At 42.3% G+C, this 14,665-nt stretch overlaps 1 protein-coding gene across 3 annotated transcripts in view; it reads left to right on the top strand.

The window, feature by feature from the left end:
- Window positions 1-14,665, top strand: part of PGGHG (protein-glucosylgalactosylhydroxylysine glucosidase) — a 233,730-nt gene that overhangs the window by 78,447 nt on the left and 140,618 nt on the right. The gene's annotated exons all lie outside the window — the stretch shown is intronic.

The raw sequence follows: 14,665 nt of genomic DNA, 5'->3' as shown, positions 1-14,665 counted from the left end.
ATCTATTGTCCAAAACAATTTCTTGACCATGTAACCTGATTTTAGCTGTGAATCCACCTTGCGGAGGTGATCTTCGACGATACAACAGATACCCGATTTCCCCCGAAATCGTTTGCTCTAATAGTGCTCTAGGGTATCTTTTAGAGCAATGACCCCCTGCATGCAAGGAGAGTTTCTATTTAGAGCGCCGCATAGCCCATGAACCATGTGCGTCTTTACAATCTCGTGCAATATCTGATACTCGTTCCGGTCAGGAAATTCAGCACTTATGACCATGTCAACAGCATCGTGACACATTTTTTTTTTTATTGCAGCCACAGGAGAATGTGGGCATGTGGCAAGCCACGCTTTTGCCACTCAACGCTGTACATGAAACAAAGAACTGAACCGAAAACTTTTTGTTTTGTGATCAGGTCGATCATCATTTTAGTTTTAAGTGGAATACTCTGGCTTATCATGCTTATCATAAGACGCCTATCCTATGAGAAGTTCTTGGGAAATTTCGTACCACTTTGGATTAGTTGTGAACGTTATGAAAAGGTCAGGCCGGCCGTATTTTTGGACGTAGCAGACAGCATCTTGTGTGCGTTCATGCATGTAAGGCGGACCACCGGTAAAAGTGGATAGCAGGATAACTAATCGCCCTGAGGCCTCATTTACACGAGCGTAATATGCGCGCGTGCTTTTCACGCGTGTCGTACTCACCTATATTACTCTATGGGGCAGTGCAGACAATGCGTGAATTTTGCGCAGCGCGAGTGCGTTGCGTAAAACTCACGACCTGTTCTATAATCGTGCGTTTTTCACGCATCACCCACCCATTGAAGTCAATGGGTGCGTGAAAACCACGAAGGTCGCACGGAAGCACTTCCGTGCGTGATTCGCGCAAGAGCTGTCAAACTGAATGTAAACAGAAAAGCACCACGTGCTTTTCTGTTTACAAACATCCGAACGGAGTGTCTTAGAGATGAGCGAACCGTACTTCACCGGGTTCAGCCGAACTCGTTTTGACCGAACCCGGCAGGAGACAGTCACTGTCCAGGGTGCCGAAAGAGTTAAACTGGTTCAGCACCCTGGACAGTGACTTCCGATCCCAATATACGTGAACGTGTAAAAAAAAAAAAAAAGTTCTGACTTACCGATAACTCCCGGCTTCTTCCTCCAGTCTGACCTCCCGGGATGACAATTCAGTCCAAGTGACAGCTCCAGCCAATCACAGGCCAAGCACAGGCTGCAGCGGTCACATGGACTGCCGCGTCATCCAGGGAGGTGGGGCCAGATGTCAAGAGAGGCGTGTCACCAAGGCAACGGCCGGGAAGTTCTCGTTAAGTCCGAACTTTTTTTTTTTTTTTTTTTTTTAAACCGGTTACTCGATATGGTGATCGGAATTCACTGTCGAGGGTGCTGAAAGAGTTACTGCCGATCAGTTAACTCTTTCAGCACCCTGGACAGTGACTGACGTAGACTAGCCTCATCTCTATGATGGCGGCTGCGTGAAAATCACGCAGCCGCGCATCATACACTGATGACACACGGAGCTGTCAAGTGCCTTTTGTGCACGCAAAACGCTGCGTTTTTTTCGTGCGCAAAACGCACACGCTCGTGTAGATCAGGCCTAAGTTTTCCATGTTATTATCTTGTTGCATGGTGTCTCGCAGATGCACAGAATCATCAGCGCGTAAAGTGTCTGGTTAGTGCGTATGTACACTAAACGCTCCGTCTCTATTTTCGCATAGGTGTCAACAAATAAATTTGCCTTATCTGCAGCAGGTATGAATAAAATTGCTGGGCTGATATATTTTTATGAAAATTTGTTACCCTAGTAGTAGGATTAATTTGGTAGAGTGCAAAATTGTATTAATCTTCGCCGTGGCAATAAATGAAAGGATATTGCAGGGAGACGTAAGCTGTGTGTTTTTCGAAAATGCGTTGCAGGCGATCGTCAGTGCGCAACATGTCCTGCCTATCGCACTCCTGATAAACTAAAACCACTGCAACTTCATCTGTGATGGAGGCGTTCTACCTGGCGCGGTGTTCAGCAACAGGACATCTATCTGTGCTGCTGCTGATTTTGTAATCATTGCTTTGCCCCTGCGGAATAGACTGTAATGCAGCTTTGAAGCTATGCATGTACGGATTCACGTGATGCCGCATGTTTTGAAGTGGAGATAAAAGGTTACTATTTAGTTGTGGAAAGTTCTGATATTGGACTGTTTATTGTAATCCGATACAAAATAAATAAAACATTTTTGACTCCTCTTGTGGTAGCAAAGATCCGATGAGATGGCAAACTTGGCCTTGCACTTTGAAGGTTAGCATGAATGGTCCCTCTGTAATTAGTTTTGCCCCAAAAGATTTAATTTGAATTGCGCTGTTGTATAAACGGATACTGTCTAAGAAGTGTTTTGATTGTGGATGGTCACCATTTAAAAGTTTTTTGGTTTTTTTTACATTTATTTTCATTTAGTTATTTTGTATCACAAAGTATTCAAAGTATACACAACACCGTTAGAAAATGGCAGTGCAAAACATTCAACAGGCCAGCTATCAGCATCACATAAGTGTATGGGGTCACCTGAAAGTACCATGTCGCTGGAATAAAATATTTAAAGAATCTCCGATATGCACCCTGAACCCGCAGCCGTGCATGATACTCCAGAAGCGAGCATGAGAACAGAAAGAGGAAGAAAGAAAAACAGAGACCGTAAGAGGGAGAGGAAAAACGGGGAGGAGGGGGGGAGCTTACCTGACACACTGGATCTAGGTGTGAATTCACTAGGCCATGATGGTCTTATATTCCGCAGTTGTTTGAAATCGGATCCATTCATGCCATGTTTTGAGGAAGGAGGCATGGGTCCCCTTCATTGATGCCGTGAGGTCCTCCATTCTCATGATCTCCTGAATCTTGCCGAACCACACCACTGACTGGGGACAGGACTGTCTCCACAGTGCAGGGACACACGCCCTAGCCGCATTCACCAAATGGCTAACTACCGAGCGTCTGTACGTAGACAGGGGGACCTCACACAAATGGAGCAGGAAAACGCCCGGGGATCGCGGGAGGGGGAAATCCGTAAATTTTGAGGAAATGCGCCACACCTCGGACCAGAACCCAGTCAGGAGTGGGCAGTCCCAAAAAATATGCATGATTGTACCCACATGGTCACCTCATCTCCAGCATAATGGCGAGGCTGCCGGGATCATTGCATGCAATCTGGAAGGCACCCTATACCAGCGGGACAGAATCTTGAACCCTGCCTCCTGAAATCTACTGGCCATAGAGGACTTATGCGTAAAAGTTGTTTTATTCGCTCTGGAGGTTCTTGAAATTCTTCAATGTGAACTTTACCACTTGAACAACAGATTCCATTTGGTTCTTTTCTCCATTTGAGAGCACCGCAAAAATTGCAAATTTCGACCATACCACCTACAGAAGCGAATTCGGCATAGTCAATCCTAGGGGAATACATAAAACCTGCTGTTTCCTATTTGACCCAAGTAACAACATTGTTTTCCGCACCACACTCATGAGACTTAACAGAAATGTCTATTTCATCAGAAGATTCAGATAAGAGTGTCGAATTCACTCAGCCTCTAAGCGTGAATGACGTTGTTCTGCTGTTTATGCCTGCTGTATTTCATCGCCTCTTTCCCTTTTAGTCAATAAATAACTTTCATTAGCTTGGCGCGTGCATTCATAATTCTCTCTAGCTGATTCCAATCGTCGTTGATATTGGTCTGTTAATCGCGCTTCACATTCTTCACTACTTTCAAGTTCTCGAGAGGCCGCTGTGCGAGCTCTCCGACAACTCAAGCGAGATTCTCTGTCGGTGAAAGTTTGATTTGCGTGACGATGCATGGTGCTCTTGGTCAGCAGATAGTCGCGCTTCGCATTCCTCGTTACACTCCAGAGACCGAGAGGCCGCCATGCGAGCACGCTGTTTACTTAGCCGAGATTCATGCTGGGTAGAAGTTTCTGATGCGCGAGTTCTGGCCTGACGTTCTTGAGCTGCAGTAAGTGTTGCCTCATCATCTTCAAATTCTTGAGACCTAATTCGTCTTTCTTTTTGCATTTCTGCTATATTGAGAAATATATTTAATCTTTTTCTGGAAAGCATTTACTCTCTTGACTGAGGCCGCTGTCCGAGCCCTTTGAGACGACCAATCAGATTACAGCTTTTTGAGGCAGCTAGGTGCATGAAAGCAGCGAGCGGATTGGTTGCTTTATCTCTCTTCTATATAATGTCCAATACAGACAAATGCTGATACTGTGGTTATTAAACCACGTAGTGTTACTTTTGGCAGTGTGGACAGGTGTCAAGTCCTACTGGAAAATGAAACCCGCATCTCCATAAAGCTTGTCAGCAGAGGGAAGCCTGAAGTGCTCTAAAATGTCCTGGTAGACGGCTGTGTTGACTCGGGCCTTGAAAAAAACACAGTGGACCAACATTGTTGCTCAGTGGTCCAGTCGTGTTTTCAGATGAAAGTAAATCAAGGTCCCAGAGTCTGGAGGAAGAGTGGAGAGGCATCAATCCAAGTTGCTTGCGGCCCAGTGTAAAGTTTCCAGTCCGTGATGGTTTGGGGAGCCATGTCCTCTGCTGGTGTTGGTCCACTGTGTTATATCAAGTCCAGAGTCAACGCAGCCGTCTTCCCTTTGCTGACCAGCTTTGTGGAGATGCTGATTTTATATTTCAGCAAAGACTTGGCGCTTGCCCACACTGCCAAAAGTACCAATACCTGGTTTAATAACTACAGTATCACTGTGCTTGATTTGGCCAGCAAACTCGCCTGACCTAAACCCCATAGAGAATTTATGGGGTATTGTCAAGAGGAAGATGAGACACCAGACCCAACAATGCAGACGAGCTGAAGGCCGCTGTCAAAGCAACCTGGGCTTCCAGAACACCTCCGCAGTGCCACAGGCTGATCGCCTCCATGCCACGCCGCATTGATGCAGTAATTCATTCAAAAGGAGCCCTAACCTAGTATTGAGTGCATATACTGGACCTACTTTTCAGTACACCAACATTTCTGTATTCAAAATAATTTTTGAAATTGGGCTTATTTAATATTCACATTTTTTGAGACACTAAATTTTGGGTTTTCATTAACTGTTAGCCATAATCATCAACATTAAAAGAAAAAAATACTGGAAATCACTCTGTGCAATGAATCTACATAATGAGTTTCACTTTTTGAATTGAATTGCTGAAATAAATTCATTGAGAAGGACGTGTGTGTGTGTGTGTGTGTGTGTGTGTGTGTGTTATATATATATATATATATATATATATATATATATATATTCACATGCATATAAATAAATATGTGTATTTATATGTATGTGACTATATTTGTGGATATATTTATATTTAACGTATGTATGTGTATATATATATATATGTGTGTGTGTGTGTGTGTTAATAATTACTGGTTCACATATCCCATATGTCTACTTTTATGTTGGCATAGTTTGTTTTTTTTTAAATCTTTTATTTTTCCAGGACGTTACAAGGCTTAGAACTTTTAGCAACAATTTCTTACATTTTGAAGATAAATTCTTTCTTTTGTTTTTTTTTAGAGACCAGTTCATTTCTGAAGTGGCTTTGAGGGCCCTATATATTAGAAACCCCCTATGTCACCCTATTTAAAAACCGGCACCCCTCAAAGTATTGAAAACAGCATTTAGAAAGTTTCTTAATCATTTAGGCATTTCACAAGGAATTAAAGCAAAGTGGAGAAGTCAAGAAGGCATTTACAAATGTATTTATTTTTTGCAGAAAACCTGTTTTAATCCATTTTTTCTGTAACCGAGAAGGTTTTACCAAGGAAATGCAACTCAATATTTATTGCACTGATACTGGACTGAAGCAAAGGATCACCTACTAGATTTTTCAAGGGGTATAGTGAGCATTTTAACCCCACAGGTTTTTGAAACATTTTGTGAAATAAGGCTGTAAAAATGAAAATCTATTGTTTTTTCCAATAAATGTAGACATTTTAAATATTTACAAGGCAAGAGGGAGAACAAGCACCCCAACATTTGAAAATAAATTTCTCCTGATTACGACAATACTCCATATATGGTAATAAACGGCTGTTTGGACACACAGCAGGGCTCAGAAGGGAAGGAGCACCGTTTGGCTTTTGGAGCTCAAGTTTTTCTGGAATGGTTTTCGGGTGCCATGTTGCATTTGCAAACCCCCTGAGGGACCAAAACAGTGGAAACCCTCAAAAGTGACCCCATTTGGGAAACTACAGCCCTCAAGGAATTTATCGAGGGGTAAAGTGAGCATTTTGATCCTACAGATATATACCCTGATGTACTTCTCACAGTTTACATATATTCCAATTTACTCCTCACAGCTTACATATACCCCCCACATTATAAACTGAAATACCAGTAAAACACCAAACCGAACTCCTACCAAGCAAAATCTGCGCTTCAAAAGTCAAATGGCGCTCTCTCTCTTCCTTACCCTAGAACGTGTCCAAACAGCAGTTATTACCACATCATTATACCCTCTTATTATGCCCTCATGTTTTGCGCACAGCTTAAATATGTAAGCTGTGTGCAATACATCAGGAAATAAATATTTCATAGATGTGTCTGATGTCGCAATTGTGCCCGTTATCTGCTTTTCGAACATAACGGCACATTTTGTGTCCCCATATTCAGAGAGGCAGAACTTTTTTTTTATTTTTCACTCAAAAAAGTTGTGTAAGGCCTTGTTTTTAGCGGGACAAGTTTTAGTTTGTATTAGTAGTATTTTGGGGTACATGTGACTTTTTGATTACTTTTTATTCTATGTTTTGGTGGTGGTGGTCAAAAAAAATTGTGATTCTGGCATTTATTTATTTTTATTTATTTTCCGGTGTTCACCATGCGGTAAAAATAACATTATAGTTTTATAGGTTGGGTCGTTACAAACGTGGTGATACTAAACATGTGTCCATTTTTTTCCTGTAATAAAAAAATATTATAAGGAAAAAAGGCAGTTTTTTTTTTTAACTTGAAACGTTTTTATTTTTACTCTTTTATTGAACAGTTTTTTTATGAACTTTTTTTTTTTTTTCACTTTTTTTTTTTCTGTCCCACTAGGGGATGTGAAGGCCTGCACCTCTGATCTTTACTCCAATACATTGCACTTCCCACATAGTGCAATGCATTAGAGCTATCAGTTATTCACTGACAGTAAGCCTGTTCGGCCTCGCCTCCGGGCAGGGGCCCAATGGGCATCCGTACGTGGCAGGCCAGTAGGCCATTGGTAGGTTTCCTGTTGCCATAGCAACTACCGGCACCCCCAGCAGCACACCGTGGTGATGCCGATCGGCTTCAAACCGCTAAGATGGTCGCCGCATCTAAGGGGTTAATGGCAGGGATCGGAGCGAGCTCCATTCCCTGCCGTTACAGCAGAGTGTCAACTGTACCCTACAGCAGGGCATACAGCTGAGGTATACAGCTGAGGTATGCCCTAACAACTGCCTGTGTATAATCGGTACACAGGCTAATGTACTCTCAGATCTATGCCAGTACATTACAGTTAAAAAAATAAAAGTAAACAAATACACAACTTATTTGCAATAAATAAACTTTTTAAAATATAAGTCCCAAAACCTAAAATAATATAGACCTATTTGGTATCGCCACGACCATAACAACCTGTACTACAAATGTGTAAAATTATTTATGATCGGTGTATGGTGTAAAAAAATAAATATATTAAACGGCATCGGAACTGCTTTTTTTTTCTGCATTTTCACCAAAATAAAATTTTTATATAAATGAAACGATAATGTATTGGTACCTACATAAAGTACAACTCGTCCTGCAAAAAACAAAGTCTCATACAACTACGTCGTACAAAAAATAAGAAAGTTATGAGCGTCGGGATGCAAAGAGGGAAATATAAAAAAATTGTTCTGTCCTCAAGGCCAAAATTGGCCGTGTCCTTAAGGGGTTAAGGGTCTATATAGCAGGTCTGTTTTATTGTTTCTATTTATATCCCGGAATAGGCTGGGGGGGGGGGGGGAGGAGGGTATAGGATAACTATGGGGAAAAAATGTATTCTATGTACATATTTATTCTTGAACAATAAAATTATTATTAAAATTAAAATATACATTAGACACGCTGGCTTCTGAGCCTGCACCAGCAACACAACGTTGTGTTTCGTTAAGTCCTTAACGACAGCGAAGTAATAGTATGTGAGATGTCATTAACAGGTTCCCGACCGCTGGCCGTAAATATACGGCCAGCGGTCAGGGTCTCTAAAGTCCGGCGTATAGTATATATACGGCCGCACTTCAGAGACTGTGCACGCGCGATCGCGTGCACACAGCTCTATGCCCTGGCTGTTGCTAACAGCCATGGGCACTGGGCAGAATGTCAGGGGTCAATCTTTTGGCCCCTGAACATGTGATCGCTGTGACAACCAATCACAGCGATCACATGCATTTCTGCATAGAAAACAGTGTGCACGCGATCGCGTGCACACAGCCCTGTGCCCTCGCTGTTACCAACAGCTCTGGGCACTGGGCAGAGTATCAGGGACCAATCTGATGGTCCCTGAACATGTGGTCGCTGTGACAACCAATCACAGCGATCACATGCATTTCTGCTTATAAAACAGTGTGCACGCGATCGCGTGCACACAGCCCTGTGCCCGCGATCGCGTGCACACAGCCCTGTGCCCTCGCTGTTACCAACAGCTCTGGGCACTGGGCAGAGTATCAGGGACCAATCTGATGGTCCCTGAACATGTGGTCGCTGTGAAAATCACAGCGACCACATTTGTTTTATTTTGAGTTTTCTGGCAGTAAATCTCCTGCCTCTTTTCTTCTCCTCAAACATTGTTTCAGTTTGAGGAGAAAAAGAGACTCGGGAGAATTGCTGCCAGAAGATTACAGTGAAAAAAACAAAAAACAGTTACACTATAAAACATTCTCTGTATAGATAGATTGTATAGATAGATAGAAATCTATCTATCCATCTATCTTTTTTTCTATCTATCTACCTTTCTTTCCTTTATTCTATTAGAATAGGCAGGTAGGGAGTATATAATTATATATATATCCACATATATATAATATATATAGCGGTTTATTTTTTTGTTAGCGGTAGTGTAGATATATATAGCAGTTAGGCCCCATGCACACGACAGCAAAAAACCTCCGTTTTTGCGGACCGCAACTGCGGTCCGCAAAAACTGAGCCATTCACTTTCATTGAATGCTGACACCTTTCAGTAGCACTACGGAAGGGTGTCAGTGCCGTGGAAATGTTCCGGGAATTATGGAACATGTCCGTTCTTTCGCATTTTGCGGGCCGTGCTCCCATACTTTGTATGGGAGCACGGCCCGAAAATGCGGCTGTCAGTCAGCGGCCGGCCGTGCCCGCGATCGCGGACAGCAATTGCGGGCACGGTCGTGTGCATGGGGCCTTAGTTTGTGTGTTTTATAAAAAAAATAAAAAAATAAAATTTGTTTAGTTAGTGTTAGTGTTAGTTACGTTATGGCGAGGAAGTTGTTTAGCGCCGAGGAGGCATACGCCATGCTGTGGTCTGAGTCGGAGACCGCATCAGAGATGGCGTCCGAGATGGAACCTGTTTTAGGTAGTGACGATGACAGCGTCACTTCAGGTTCATCTTCAGGGGACGTTGTCCCTGATGCAGTCGAAACTGCAGAACATGAAAGCGCAGGGCCAAGTAGCGCTGTAGCACGGGACAGCCTGGTCCCTCCAGTCCAGGCTCTTGTATGGGCACCTGCCCCATCTTTTGGGCCTAGAATCCACGGATTTACTGCCACTCCTGGCATAACCGTGGACAATACAAATTTTGTCCAAATGGATTACTTCCATTTATTTATAACGGACGACATCCTAAATCAGATTGTCCACGAAACAAATTTATATGCCACGCAATATATAAGGCAGAAACCTTCATCCACCCATGCCAGAGATTGGACGCCCACCAATTTGCAGGAATTAAAAAAAAATTTGGGGCTCACCCTAAATATGGGTATTGTCAAAAAGCCCTCCATTAGGTCTTACTGGTCAACAAGACCCGCCCAAGCCACCCCAGTATATTCTGCAGTAATGCCCAGGTCTCGTTATGAGACAATAATGAGGTTCCTCCACTTCAATGACAACGCACAGGCCCCCCCAAGTACCGATGCAAACCGGGATCGGTTGTTCAAAATAAGACCGCTAATAAATTCCCTGAATAATTTATTTCTGCAACTCTACACCCCTGAGCAGAATGTAAGTGTGGACGAGCAGATATTTTGGAAGTGTTCTAGAAACTCTGTTGAGTTTTGTAAAACCAGCTTTGAAAAAAAGCGATATGTGAAATAATCTTCTTCTATCCTCCGCCCTCCTACATCTCTATGTGATAAATAAGGCCACATATTTGGTATCCCCGTGCACGGGAGAAGTGGCAGAATGTGAACGGAGATTAATTTTGACCGTGGTCTATACCGTGTGTGAAAAATGCTGGTATAAACTGACGCATTTGCTAAAAAATTGCTAATTTTATTTTGTTCCATCTTATTCAAGAAACTTTCAGAAGAAAACTGGACTGTCTAAAAATATGATAAACCCCTTGAAGAAAACCTTGTGGGGTCTGCTTGCGTGAATGAAGTCATTTATGGGGTGATTCTAATCTTTCAGCAGCATTAGGCCCCCCAGAAAACAGTATGCGGCTATAAAATCAAATGCAAAATTCCTGGACCGAAAAGGCCAAAAAGCCTCCTTTTATGCCAAGCCCTGGCACATGCCCGCACAGTGAATAAGGCACACATATTTGGTATCCCCATGCACGGGAGAAGTGGAAGAACGTGAAAGGAGATGAATTTTGGCCGTGGTCCATACCGTGTGTGAAAAATACTAGCCTAAACTGACGCATTTGCTAAAAAAGTGCTGATTTTATTTTGTTCCATCTTATTCAAGAAACTTTCAGAAGAAAACTGGACTTGCTAAAAATATGATAAACCCCTTGAAGGAAACCTTGTGGGGTCTACTTGTGTGAACGAAGTCATTTATGGGGTGTTTCCAATGTTTCAGCAGCATTAGGCCCCCCAGAAAACAGTATGCGGCTATAAAATCAAGTGCAGAATTCCTGGACCGAAAAGGCCAAAAAGCCTCTTTTTATGCCAAGCCCTGGCACATGCCCATGAATAAAGCACACATATTTGGTATCCCCATGCACGGGAGAAGAGGAAGAATGTGAAATGCGATGAATTTTGTCCGTGGTCCATTTTGTGTGTGAAAAAGCTAGCATAAACTGACGCATTTGTTAAAAAAAAAAGCTAATTTTATTTTGTTCCATCTTATTCAAGAAACTTTCAGAAGAAAACTGGACTGTCTAAAAATATGATAAACCCCTTGAAGGAAACCTTGTGGGGTCTACTTGTGTGAATGAAGTCATTTATGGGGTGATTCTAATGTTTCAGCAGCATTAGGCCCCCCAGAAAACAGTATGCGGCTCTAAAATCAAATGCAAAATTCCTGGACCGAAAAGGCCAAAAAGCCTCCTTTTATGCCAAGCCCTGGCACATGCCCGCACAGTGAGTAAGGCACACATATTTGGTATCCCCATGCACGGGAGAAGTGGAAGAACGTGAAAGGAGATGAATTTTGGCCGTGGTCTATACCGTGTGTGAAAAATACTAGCCTAAACTGACGCATTTGCTAAAAAAGTGCTGATTTTATTTTGTTCCATCTTATTCAAGAAACTTTCAGAAGAAAACTGGACTTGCTAAAAATATGATAAACCCCTTGAAGGAAACCTTGTGGGGTCTACTTGTGTGAATGAAGTCATTTATGGGGTGTTTCTAATGTTTCAGCAGCATTAGGCCCCCCAGAAAACAGTATGCGGCTCTAAAATCAAATGCAAAATTCCTGGACCGAAAAGGCCAAAAAGCCTCCTTTTATGCCAAGCCCTGGCACATGCCCGCACAGCGAATAAGGCACACATATTTGGTATCCCCATGCACGGAAGAAGTGGAAGAATGTGAAAGGAGATTAATTTTGGCCGTGGTTCATACCGTGTGTGAAAAATGCTAGCATAAACTGGCGCAATTGCTAAATTCTTGCATTTTTTTCCAATTTTGCCCACTTTAGAGAAAAAAAAAAAAATTATATATACTGACAAATGCCACTAAAACAAAGCCCTATCTGTCCTTTAAAAAGAGTGTAAAATTCAAAGATGAACTTTATTCACCTGCTGAGTTATAGTCATCTAAAGAAGCGCATAGCAAAATTGTGAAATTTGCTCTGGTCATTTAGCTGTAAAACAGCCTAGTCCTTAAAGGCATGGTGTCGCCCCAAAAACATGTTTTTTTTTTAAAATTTAAACATTTAGTGTGTGGGTGATTAAACATTGTTCAAATTTTTTTTATTTTTTTCGCGAGTCAGGAAATATTATAAATTTTTTCAAATTTATAATACTACCCATTTTTGGTCACTAGATGGAGCTGTTTGGAGCTAGTTCCCAAAATTGCAGCATTGCAACATTGGGTTAAAAGCTCTCGCTCTAGTGAGCTCTCAGCATCCCCCCCTCCTTTATCCTGGCTAGTGCCGGGATAAACGAGGGGTTTGAAAGGTTTAACCTCCTACACTGTGTGTCGCCATTTTTTGAGGTAACCCACAGTGTAGTAGGTTTACATGCAGTAGTAAACACACACAAACACTAACATACATTGAAATCGCTTACCTGCTCCTGCCGCCGCGGCTCCCTCCGGCCCGTCCGCTCCCTTTGCTGCCGCTGTTCCATGTGCACTTGTCCGGAAGCCGCGACCGGAAGTAGTAATATTACTGTCCAGCCGCGACTTCCGGTCCACAGGAAAATGGCGCCGGACGGCGCCAATTTCGAATAGGACTGTGTGGGAGCGGCGCATGCGCAGTTCCCACACAGACGCCGTACACGGCAGTCAATGGGACGGGAGCCGTTCGCAGTCCCTATGGGACTGTGGCTGCCGTATTCCATGTCTGTGTGTGTCGTTAATCGACACACACAGAAATGGAACAAAAAATGGCAGCCCCCATAGGGAAGAAAAAGTCTGAAAATAAGAAACAGTAAAACACAAACACACAAATGAAAATAAACGTTTATATTAAGGCACTAACATCTTTAACATATAATAAAATTATTTGTGATGACACTGTTCCTTTAACCGGTTAAGGTTGTAACAAATATTTTTGTAAGCCAAAATCAGGAACGGAACATGAACAGAAGAGATATATAAAGGAAGGCCTTATAGGTCGCACGTGTATATACCCTATCGACTGTGCTATTGCTTCTGTACAAAACAACGGAACCCTGTTACAACAGTGACAGACGGAAACCATTAGCTAGGTTTTCGTCACCATTGAGTTAAACGGTGAGGGAAACTGAAGCTGAGGTTTCCGTTTGACTTTCTGCTGAGGGGTTAACCCGACGGAAACCTCTGACGGTACCCCTCAGTGGAAACTAACGCTGATGTGCACAGGTCCTTAGGGTGCATTCACACTCAGCAGATTTTGTTGCAGAAATTTTATGAGCCTGAAATTTGTTTTATTAGTCTGACCAGGGTTGTTGCTGCAGCAGTCACATGGATTTTCTAAAAGTTTCATTTAAGTTGCAGATTTTATGCAACGACCTCTGCCGTGTGTTAAATTTCTCAGATTCGTGTTATTCATCTGAATGAGGTTTGTAGAAATCCATGCAAATACTGCGGAAACCACCTTATTCAGATGTGTGGAATGTATTTTTCAGAAATTTCTGTAAAGAATCTGCTGCGTGTGAACATACCCTTATAACAAGCTTGTCCACTGTCTCCAATCGCAACAGCAGAAGTGTGCCGCTCTGGTTAATAAGAGGTAGTAACTGATCATAAGTACAAGATAAGTAATGCAATGTATTTACTAAATGAGTCAATTTGTTAGTAGATTATTTCTATACACAAGCGCTATAAACCAATGGAAATTAAGAAAATGTAAAATGCTTTATGCTATAAAATCCCAGGTAGAAGCCTTTGATCTAATATAAGTAATAATGTTAAATGCTTTTTAGAAACATGGAGGGTGAATGTCTGGTTGCAAAGAGGAACTATGATGGCCTTTGCACATATGCTAAGGCCAGGATCATACACACACTTGATGCAGGTTTTGTGGCACTTTTAGGCTGAGTTCACATGGAGTATTTTGCAGTGTTTTTCATGTTTTTTTTTGCAAGGGCAAAAACACATTGAAATACTCTTTCTCTGTCTCCCACTGTCAATGGGAGGTCAGAGGCGTAAACGCCCGAAGATAGGGCATGTGGCTTATTTTTACCGCGAGCGTTTAAAAAAAAAAAAAAAAAAAAAAGCGTCCGCCTTGAAATCACTGGGAGGCATTTTCGGCCGTTTTCTGGTTCATTTTCCGACGCGGTTTCCGCGTCAAACGTGTCAACAGGGCCTGAGGCTCAGTTTTTTTTAAAAAACAAACACAGAAGTGGACACAAAAGAAGAAGATGCGTAAGTCTTTTATTTATACCTTTCCTTCATTTTGGCTTTGGCCCAAAAAAAATCCACCAAAACTTCATAAAAACTGTGTGTTTGATCCTGACCTTAATGGTCTTTTCAGAGAAAGGACGGCAGTTGAATGTGTTTTGAGTTTAATAGGTTATAGGACTATAAAATACGTCTAA

The sequence above is a fragment of the Rhinoderma darwinii genome, chromosome 9, assembly GCF_050947455.1.
Source record: "Rhinoderma darwinii isolate aRhiDar2 chromosome 9, aRhiDar2.hap1, whole genome shotgun sequence".
Classification (NCBI taxonomy): domain Eukaryota; kingdom Metazoa; phylum Chordata; class Amphibia; order Anura; family Rhinodermatidae; genus Rhinoderma; species Rhinoderma darwinii.
The sequence above is the reverse complement of the archived record's forward strand: the minus strand, read 5'-3'. Positions and strand labels throughout refer to the sequence as shown.